Genomic DNA, 12,087 nt, shown 5'->3' with positions numbered 1-12,087 from the left:
TGTTGAGGGGGCAGGGTTGAAGTGGCTCTCATGTTGCTTTTGGCTTTGGCTTTGTGCCTCTTTTCTCTTTCTTTTATGGCTGATCCCATTCTTATTATGTTTTTGTCACAATTCTTTAGGGTTATATGGGCTATTTGAGCATCCTCTGCTCGAGCTTTGTTTATAGTTTCAACCAGTTTTTTTCACTGACTTCTTGGTTTCCTATTTCACTTTGTCACATTTTTTCTAGTAGGCCTTCCACTTGATGTATGTAATGCCCTCGAGAAACTGCAAAATCTAATTTTTACCTTGAATAACAATATTTTTCTTGGGGAAAAAATAAACATAATTAAAAAAAAAAAAGCAATGAAAATTTCAACATAAAAAAAACATTGAAAAAAAGACCAAAAAAAATAAATAAACAAATATATATATATATATATATATATATATATATATATATATAATTAAAAAATAATAAATAAAATTATATTATATTAAGATATAAATTTTAAAAATTATAAAAATATAACTATTAAAAAAAAACATAAATAAACCAAGTTTGTACCCCAACCGTGCCACCAAGGGCAGTGGGAGCGGCGAGTTGCTCCAACTGCACTTTTGGCATGACTAGGGCCAGGAGTCATTTCCTTGAATCGACCCGTCACCCTAGCATGGTGCCAAATGGCTACCACAAGGATAGATGAAGTGGCCCATGTTGTGGGAATCAAGCCCCCACCCTGGCACAATGCTAAAGGGCCACCACTAGGGCTGTTAGAGTGGTTCGCCATTCCTACCGCCATGGAAGCAGCCCTTTTAGGGATGTGACCAAGGCTCAGACAAGTGTATCTATATTTTCTATTTGCATATATTTTATTTTAAATTTTTTTGTTATTTTTATTTTAATATTTCTAAACAATTTTTTTTAATCTTTTATAATTATAATTCTTATTTCTAATTTATAGTGTAAAGATATTGTTACTTCTAAGTTCAAAGAAAAAATGTGGTGTGAGAAAGACTTAGCGGCTAAAAGAAAATTAAGTTATTATAAGAAAGTCATCAACCCCACCCTAGAAGATCAAAAGTATCTCTCTATTTTAACTAGCTCAAAGAAGAAAATTAATATAGCAAAGATTAGAACGAATTCTCATGAGCTCCATAGTGAAACAGGTTGTTGGGCAGTTCCTAAAACGCCATGGATGGAAAGGATTTTCCATATATGTGAGAATAGGAACATCGAGGATGAAAACCACTTCCTCTTAGAATGCCCTGCGTATAACCACATTAGATCTCAGTTTCACAATCTTTGTTACAATACTGACCTTCCTAGCCTTTTACAATGTCAAAATTATAGTGAGCTCGGGAGGCTTCTCTCCAAGCTTTTTGAGCATAGGAATAAAATCTTAAATCAAAATAGATAATTTGTTTCTTTAGGTCCGATAGACCATTATTTGGTCTCAGCGGACGTTAATCATCATCATCATCATCAATAATATTTTTATTATTTTTAAATATTTTTTAATAATTTTATTATATATATATATATATTATATATATATATATATATATATATTATATATATATATATATATATATATATTTATTTATTTATTTATTTATTTCAAGCTTTTTTGTCTTTAGTTAAATTATGTTTTGTTTCTTGTTGTGCTTTTTTACATAATTTGTTTAAAATTTGATTATTCATTTTGTATTTTTAATTTTAATTTCTCAACGTGTTTTTTTAATTGTTTATTTTATTTTTTATAAAAAATTATTTTTTTCCTTTTTTAATATATTGATTTTAACTAAATTATATTGTTTTATTTATTATTTATTGTTTAATTTATATATTTATTTTCAATCTTTTTAAAATATTTTTAATTATTTCTTTTAAATTTTATTTTCAATTCACTTTTTCTTTAAACAAATTATTTTTGTTTTGTTATTTTGACTAAATTTTTTGGTCAAATTTTTTTTTAACTTTTTTAAACATTTAAGTTTTTAATTTTGTTATTTTTACTTAAAATTTTATGTGAATCATTATTTTTGGAAAAAACATCAAATATTATCATTTTTGGACATAAAATTCATAAATTTGTTATTGTTTCAATTTTTTATGTTCAATTTTGTCTTTAAAACTCTTTTACTTGACATGTATCCCTAAATATGTACTTTTCTAATTGTATCTATACGCAAAATGTGTATTTTCTATCAACAACCCAAAATTATTATTTTTAGTGACAATTATTTTATGTGTATTGAAGTATCACAACCTCTAGAAAAGTGAGAACTTGGTATCATTCCTGTCAATTTGGTAATTTTGTTCAAACCCTCTTACATTGAGTGACACTGTTATCATTTTTCAACCTCCGGAGGGGCTTTCTCAGTGACAATGACTCCCATAATGGTATTTTGTCTATCTACTTTTATGTTGTTTATTTTTCTTTATTGAGCCTTACATAGAAACTAATTTCTTCCAGCATGTACAATTGAAGGGGCATCCTCTGCTAAGCCGCCTTTTAAGATACCAATAGGGAAGGATTTGATCCTTGATCGAAGCTCATCATCCTTTCTATTGTCCACCATTTTCAGAATGAAACTCCTTTGTCATGTTAGTTCTATCTACTTACAAGGAATTATGGAAGCAGCAGGCGATTAAGGATACAGGTGGGAGATAAGGTAAGTCAAGGAGTAGTGGAAAGGAAAAAATTATCCAGGGCAGTGCCAATGCCCAAATTAGGTTGAAATGTGGAGAGTGAAACCATGTTTTGTACACCCTCTGATGTAAAATCTACCATTAACAACACATAATTGATTATGTTCATATTAGGAGGGGTCTCATACTTCATACCTGTAGATGTCAATGTCAATGGGAAGTGTGAGCATCCACTTTTTCCACTTGACACAAAACCATAATTTTTTCCTCCTGAGTTGAAACCTTAATATTCTATGAAGGATACTTTCAAGCCCAAGTCTTTTTCTATAAATTCAACCCCCAAGGGTTCATATCAAAATTATCTAAGAGGTGGTCTGCCCACTTGCAAGCATAGAAATGGAATGGAATGACCAATAATCCACAATTTTTATCCATTTCTTCCATGAAAGACCAACTTAACCTCCACCACATCATCTTGAAAATCAATTCAACACACATAAATAATCATTTTTTGTAAGACAATTATCTTCTAACTCAATAAATCTTCCAATTTTGTTCTTGAAAACTTCCAAAAAGTCATTTGACCAAAACACAATGGGAAAACTAGGGAGGATGGACCATAATCTCTATGTGGAAATTGGATCCCTAATGGGGTCAAAATCTAAATGCCATTTCTGTAATAACAAAACGGATGTCTCCCATGGCCAATCTTTGCTAAGAATACTTGTAACCTATTTCCCAAAATGAAGTACGACATAGACATGACCTCAGGTTAGTACATGAAAATATAGCAAGTATCTAAAAAATGGGCACTAGTTTATTTCCAACCAATGTGTAAATGAAACTAAATTAATAATATCCCTAGAGAATCTCCCCACAAGCAATATTTGTAAAAGAACATGTATATCCACAAGGCCCACATCTTTGTCAAATGTCATGGGCATAACTTTGAGAGCCTTGAATACCCTTCTATGTTTAGATTTTGGGTCTATATCATACTTATGATGGAGATGAGGGGATTCCACTAGAGCTTCACCATCTCAACCATGCAATAGATCTCTAAAAGGATCCACCACCTCACCCTCCTTTCACAATCCTAAATTAGTAATTTTTCTAACCATTTATGAGATGAAATCACATTGGATAATGGGAGATTTTACAAATTAGGACTATCATGCAATAAGTTATACAAGATGAAAAAAAAAAAAAAAACTTACTTCGTTGGAGAAACCCTTAAACTGTAGACCTCATTGTCACTCCACCAAAACTTCCATTTCATGATCAGTATGTTATAAATATTTGTTCATTTAATTATTTGAGAATAATTTAATAGTAGATACTGGAATATTCTAGGAATTTAAATATGTTCAAATAATTGACTTCTTTCTGTGATAATTTTTTCAATTGTGGACAAATTCCACCTTGGGTAGCTCATATGATCAAGATTATCATTTCATTATATTCCTCTTTTCGAGAGGAACAAACTTGACCTAAAGATCACCTTATTTAGACAAGAGAAAGTTGATTTGTGAATTTATTTATTCACTCATGTATAGTAGTTTAGGTTGGCCTAAGCACATGCTAACATGAACAGGTCAGCCTCAACCCCTAGTGGACACTCATAAAATCTGATAAATAGAAGATACCCTAGGTTCATTTGGACACATTGATCAAGACACCTTCTCTTGTCTTATTTTCTTGGTTCGCATCAGTCTATCGGAGGAAAGTTTGCGCAAGGGTTTGAAATCTCAGGGGTGAAGCTCGCATTGATCTGAGGTTTTCTGTTCTTGGATGCTATCACAGAACTAGGCATTTTAGTCCCTCAACACTAGCACACAATAGTCAAGATAGCATCCAGAGAGCCCTAGACCCTAGCACAAAATCCTATGGGAGCGTCTAGTGTTACAGAGGTAGATCTGGAGGTGTCAGTCCCTAGAAGCTCACACAGAGTGGACTTGAGAGCATCCAGGTTGTCCCAGATGCAGGTGCATTAATTGGAAGGGAGCATCTAGGGGTTTGGAGTAGATCTGGTGAGTTGGTCCCTTGGAAACATGCACATAATGATCTAGGGAGTGTCTGGGCTACCATAGACGTTGGTATATAGTTCACAGAGAGTGTCTAGGGTTGTTATAGAAACTCACACAAGTTCTCCCTATCTCGAGGACTTGAAGATGAAATTTTAGTATTTCAAAGATTCTTCTCAGTGACAACAATGTTCAACACAGTGATAGCAGTATGCAGCAGTTAACTATAGTCAGTGACAACTCATTACAACCGTTAAAATGAGGGTTTTTTTTTATTATAAGCATGACTAGATATGTTTCATGGATATCATAGTTGCTTTGTTGCATAGATAAAGTTATGGATCATTGTACTCTCTTTTTCTGAATCATTTGATGACGATCTAAGAAGAAGAATGTTTGCAAGGGTTTTTCCCATAGCAGGTTTTTCCCTGGTCTCGGACCAATCCCGGTGTCTCTATGTGTGTGCATGCTTTTCTTCTATTGTTCCTTTATGTTATTCTACATTGATGATTATGATGTTTTTCTTTCTATATGATTTCATATGCTAATGAATAATGGTGTAGATCTTAATAATGTAATGATGATATGGGGAGAACTTAATGCATTAATGAAGAAATGAAATTATCAAAGAAAATAACAATGTATCCCTATGAAAAATTAGCATGGTATCAGACCTAGGCTAAGGAAAAGCCATGGAGATCACCCCAATGAGGACACCTTTGATGGAAGCACGAAGTGGATTGTGGCGACCTAAAACAATTCTGTGGTTTGAAGAAAACACTAGGCCACTTGATTATTAGGGTCTCATGGATTCTGTGAGGTTAGGTTTGGAGAGAAAATCCTAGTTTATGGAAAAAATATGACATGTGGAACCTAGCTAGTCAATGTGAAGATGCTCAAGAACTTGACAAAGATTTGACAAATCCCTAGATGGGATAATTCCTAGCATACCTAATTGAAGGAAACATTGGTGTATGGACCATGGACATTGATAGATCTTGAATATTGGTTCAAGGGGGACAGGATCACCTCTCATTGAAGATAAATATTTCTTGACTTATGACACCTCTTACTCTTGTTTAGACCTATTGATCTTATGCTTATGTTTATTTCTTATACTTCCTACATATGTATTTGAGTATATGGATGTTTCTAATCTCCTTGGTGAGATGTGATGAGTATATCCTTCTTGAGAATCATTTGAGATGCAGGAAAGAAAACCTAGATCTAGAAAGAGGTAAAGAGGTACTTGATGGAAAGGTGACAAGAACCACAAGCTACCTAGGAGAAGGTGCACAGGTATTTTAATACCACAAGATATGCATGGTATGTTTTTTTTCAGCAATAACATCAATGGCTAGGTGTTGCGGCCTCAGAATTCTGCTTCCGAAACATGGGGGATAACCACCCAGTCCAGACATTAAGACAACTCCTTTTCCGTTTAAAGTGGTGGCTCCGAGTGGCGATAATGGGACCAGTTTCCTAGTGTGGGTTTTAAGATGAGATTGGGTGGTTCATGAGTGCTTTGCAATAGAATAATGATAATCTAAGTGACCTATTCTATAATACAATTTCTCTAACTAATTCATTCTAATATAAACCCAAGAGTTCCTCTGCAGTATGCGATCTACAAAGATATTTGTTTAACATGTGATAATAAAGATTGAACACAACTAAATAGAGATGATAACATAAAATATAATTCCTTTGACTAAATAGTTAGTCAAAGGAATTTATAAAATATATCGCATATATGATGAGTTATATATGAAAATCACAACTTCAGCTAGGCATCATACAAAAGTGGAATTAACGCTTAACAGAAACAATAAATATCACATATAATTCATGAAAGTAAAGTTTTTCCACTAATTAAATGTAAATAGAATCAATCATACATGATAATAGTACCATATGTGTGAAGTCCTGCTCATTTGAAAAATGACATAGAACAACTTCTTTCTTCAAATCAAATTGTCTCCCAACAGTACAAAAGTGCATCAACAAAGGAAAGTAGTCTGATATCTAAAAGAAACGATCATGTTCCATAATTTCATCAAAGCATTCACAAACTTACAATAGTGCATTTGTTGCAAATGTTTTTTATAAAATTATAGACCCTTCTCTAAATGTATGAGAATGATATAAATACTATTCTAACTAAATGTGAAAAAATAGATTATACAAAATTTGAGGAGGTTTCAAACAACCTTCCTCCTAACTAGGTAACTAACTCCAAAAATAAACAGAGGCTAAATAGACAAAACCAAGAGGATGACTTGCTGTCTGCCAGCCTGTCCTTTTAATTGCAACTAATTGTCATCAGTTGAATTTGAGGAGGTGCCCCGAAATGAGTCCTGAGTTGTCCTCTGAAGATCACATTGGTGAGTGGTGGTAGCATCCTTTGAGTCATATGAAAGGAGTAGTTGATAATGTAAGGGCACAATAATAACAATAGTGGGCTTCTATGTGGCACAATAGTAACAATATGGGCACTACATGGGTACATCAATATAATAAGTGGGTTGTACTAATAACAATAAGGGGTTACACTAGTAGTATAGGGGCCTAACATGCCCCTCTCCTTCAAAAAGTGTTGTCCTCAACGCTTGAGTAGTTCTTGATGCTTCTATATAAAATCCTTGTCCTCCCATGTGGAATCTTCAGCGGGTAAGTTCTTCCACTTGATGAGATACTCTGAAATTGATCGATTTCGTAGCTGTTGGGTTCTTGTTTCTGTAACTGCTCCATGTTCCAATATGATTTTTCCTTCCTCTTCAATTTCTGGCAATATTGTTTGAATTGGGATCTTTTGCACCTTTTGAATAAGTGGCCATACTTCTTCGTCCTTATTCCATTCATCCCTTGCTTCGTTTATCCAATCTGGTTGGATAATAGAAATAGCACAAAGCAATGCTTTCACATCCTCATCCTTGAAGAGTCTTCCCATTCCGTAAGGTCGCCATTTTCTAAGTGCATGTAGTATTGCCAACATTTCCTTCTCATAAATAGCTTGCTTGAGATGTAGTAGTAAAAATACCCAATCACCTACATGAAAACATTTTTCACTACGATGTTGATCTACCTGTTGTTTCGTTTGATTTTGCACTGAAGTGGCGTTATCCTTTAAAAGTTGGAGAACTTGTTGTTGATGCTCGATGTGATCTTTCTCTGCTTGAACCTTTTTCTTCTTGATATGTCCTTCTATCTCTAGAGTTTGAGGAGTGATAATTTCTTCCAATCCTTTACAAGATATGGTCGGATTCATTTCTTGATGCTCGATGTGATCTTTCCCTTCTTGAACACTTTTCTTCTTGATATGTCCTTCTATCTTGATAGTTTGAGGAGTGGTAATTTCGACCAATGAATTACAAGATATGGTTGGATTCATTTCTTCTTTCTCGATGTGATCTTTCACTTCTTTCACCTTTTTCTTCTTGATATGTCCTTCTATCTTGAGAGTTTAAGGAGTGGTAATTCTTGCCAATGCTTTACAAGATATGGTCTGATTCATTTCTTCTTTCTCTGGGGTGGTGTCCTAGCATATATCCTCTTCTTTTGATGTTTCTTGATCCTTTTCTTCCTCCTCTTCATGTTCTATGTAAAATAATTTCTTCTCAGCACGCTTATGACCTTTAGTGCATTTGCTATCACAATTGTAACAAAGCCCTTTTTCTCTTTTTTCTTCCAATTTTTGTGGTGTAACCCTTGTAGGTTGTGGAAGGCTAGGAGAAACAACACTTCCATCTTTATAGTTGTGAGGGGTATGCTTCCTGGTTTCCATAATTTTTCTTTTCGCTATGTCACAAAGCCCTTTTACTCTTTCCAATTGTTGTGGTGTTGCTCTAAAGAAGGTGTTGCTCTTTGTATCCTCATAATGTGCTATCATTTCCTTCGTGAAAATTGACCATGTAACAAGTTGTTTACGAGAACAAAGCCGTTCATACCATAAAAATTGATCCGGTTCTAAATATGAAGATGTAATACATACCTTTTGTAACAGTGGTACACCATGTAGATTAAAATATTGCTCCATCTGAAGTATCCAATTTACCAGATCCTTTCCATCAAACTTCCTCATATCGATTTTTGGAATATGGTGGGTCTTCGATCCCACATTAGAGTCTATGAAATCATGATTAACATTTCTTTTGTTCGCATCATGAGTTTCCTTTACAACCTTTTCACCATTAGTAAGTATTTCTTATATAATATTTGTCAAATCGGTCTTCAAATCTGCCATGTCTGTCTTCAAATCAGTCTTCAAATCTTCCATGTCTCTCTTCAAATCTGTCTTCAAATTTATCTTCAAATCATCCATCTTAGCTTCCATGCCCTTTATCTTAGATTCCACGCCATTTATCTTAGCTTCTGTTAGCTTTTGTGAGCGTGACATTTGTTGCACTTGTTCTTGTAATTTTGATATATCATGTAGCATTTCTTCCTCTTCTTCATGAGTCATGCTAGAGCTTTCAGGTTGCTTACTAGGTGTTTTCATTTTCTTTCCTCAGGGCATCTGTTACCGATAATAATGTTCTACTATTCCTTTGAATTCCTTCAAAATGAATTTTCAAACCAATCTTAAGAAAAACTTTAAAAGGATCTACACACCTTTTTTCACTTTGTACGAGCTCGATATTGCCTCTGATGTATCTCCTTACTTTCAGATCATCCAGTTCTAAAATTACGACCAGTAGTAACCCTCTGTGTCCTCTTTCCAATGCCACCAATCTGATCCAAATTGGATTCTCCAAGGAAGAGTTATGCAAAATCTCCCACAGTGACCGGATTATAGACTAGTTCAGTAGAGCGAACCTGTACGACATGCCACGAGTCACTATTTCAACTTTTGACTCTGAAAAATATATACAAGAAACTACAGTCCATCCTCTTTCTGTATCTTCTTACGAAATTTCAATCAGATGCTCAGAGAGAAAGTTATGATGATTTCCCCCAGGTCACCTGTTTGGAATGAAATTCAGGAGTCTGCAAGAAGATCAACTTCCTTAGATCATATCTCCGCAAATATGGCGCGAATAGCTCTGAAATTTGGACTCGAGATTCAGCGCGATCTCTTCTCAAATGGGTTTCTTTTTTAGCTTCTAAAACGTCGCAGAAAAAAACGTTATAACGAAAATTCCACGATGACCTGTTTGGAGTAGCGAAACCCTAGAATCCAAAGCTTTGATACCAAATGTTATGAGACCAACTCAAGAAAAGATAGAAAAGATAGATCAACGCCTTAGAATTCAGCCTCTTCGAGGAGGAAACCTCCTTTACATTACATAAATGAACAATTCTTCGATCATACAAATGAAAAGATATCCTTTCTATATATAGGAGTCTAAGGGGTCATAACATAATCAGAGCCAACATAACAATAATAATGTAAGGGCACAATAATAACAATAGTGGGCTTCTATGTGGCACAATAGTAACAATATGGGCACTACATGGGTACATCAATATAATAAGTGGGTTGTACTAATAACAATAAGGGGTTACACTAGTAGTATAGGGGCCTAACAGAGTCCCATCTAGTATGATTGCTCGGTTGCCATTGTCTTAAGGATTTGCCTCAACTTTTTCTTGTCAACACAAGAGAGTGGTTCACTTTGTCTTCGAGAAGTGAGGTTCGTGTGCCTGGTGAGTGTAAGTGTACTTGTTTCAATGGTTCTTTCACTGTGAGGGGAAAAGGTGAAGGTGAGTTCTAGGTTGAAAGGGATCAGTCCCAACTCAGCTAGGAACACACAACACAAAGGAAATACACAACTTCTGGTGGAGAAATCCACTTGGATGTGGCAATCACAACATACAAGGTAAGGTAACACGTACAAACACTCACAGATCAGTTCGAGATGAGTGCAACAATTGTTACAGCAAGGTTCATGTGAAAGGTCTATCTATTGTCCAGAAGAGCATTCGACACAGACGGGACAACATTAACAACATATAAACTCATTTCCATTAATAGATTATGCATCACAACAAATGAATCAATTTAGATGTAGAACACATGGTTAAAGAAACATGCATTACAAGTGTTAAAGATCTGTCTTAAAACAAATACAATACATGTGTGAAACATGATGGCCTGTTGACAGGCTTCTGAATTAAGATAAAGTTCAAAGACACATTGTTACATCATACATCACTAACCCCGTCAGCAGGGCATTGAGAGGCACTACTATCCTTAAAGAAAAGATTACAGATTCTCTTAGCTATGTGGGAGGAGCTGAGGTGAAAAGTCCTTTCATGTACAAATGAGGGGGGTATTTATAGCCAAGGGTGAAACTGACCCTTGTAGTTGTTCGACTACCCTCATGACCATTCAACTTCCATGAATTTCTAACTTACATGACTCTATATTAAACAAGTGGGTCTCCTAGACTTCCATGTTACATCACATTGATTGAAAACAAGCCCATAGTGGAGATGTGGGCAACATGACTCATGACTTGACTTGACATGACAATGTTGGTACATTCATGCTGCTACTGGAGTGCATGTCGAGCTGCAGTGTGCTGAGTGATGGATGTATTATGGTGTATCATAACTTCACCTCCGCATGGAGAAGTGGGCAGAGTCTTCAATGGTCCTTCGTTCGCTTCATGAAGCTCTAGCATGTTGTTCCTTGCTTTCATGTTGGAAGGCTTTACATGCTCACTTGTTCGTGAAGGTGCATGTTCGTCGTGTTTGTCCGCTTCACATGCTTCATTCATTCATCCATTGGTGAAACTATCCATCTGCATGTGCTCCCTTCATTCATCTCATTCATCGTCTTGACATGTTTGTTGGTGTACCTATACCTACGGTCACTCATGATGAGACGAAATAAAATCCAAAACCTCCTAGCCTACCATGACACATGATCATTCAAATGAAGGTGACTGGGAGAGGAAGTAGGGCTATGATGCGAGATGATGGCTCCGAGCAACTGTTGACGAAAACTGCGTAAGAGTCACTTAGGGATGGAGACATACAATATGAGTTAACAGTGATCGTCTACAAGGTCTAGCTCAGTTGGGAGGAAAAATTGGGCAAATTTTGGGAGGGATAGGCCGGGCTACAGGAGGGAAAGGCAGTCATGCTCTGCGCATTTTCTGGAATGAACAGTCAGCACAGGCTGGACAGCCAGATTTGCATAATTTTCTAGAGGAACAGGTGGGGCTGCATGAAGGGTTAGCAGACAGGGATTGTGCAGTTTTTCTGGGGAACTACTAGGAGATTGCAGCTAGAACTGCGCAATTCCCAGAGGGAAATGCAGCTTGGCTACTAGGGTCACTGGCAGCCCGAATTGGCCATTCTCAAAGGGAATTCCAGTTGGCTATTGACGTCTTAGCTTCAGACTTTCGTATTTTTCTGAGGGAATTTCTAAGTTGGCGATTGGGGTCATGGTAGCCAGGCATGTGCAATTCCCAGAGGGAA

Source organism: Pinus tabuliformis, chromosome 3_2 (genome assembly GCF_031772625.1).
Source record: "Pinus tabuliformis cultivar Carrire ecotype Pingquan chromosome 3_2, CPIR1, whole genome shotgun sequence".
Lineage (NCBI taxonomy): Eukaryota > Viridiplantae > Streptophyta > Pinopsida > Pinales > Pinaceae > Pinus > Pinus tabuliformis.
The sequence above is the reverse complement of the archived record's forward strand: the minus strand, read 5'-3'. Positions refer to the sequence as shown.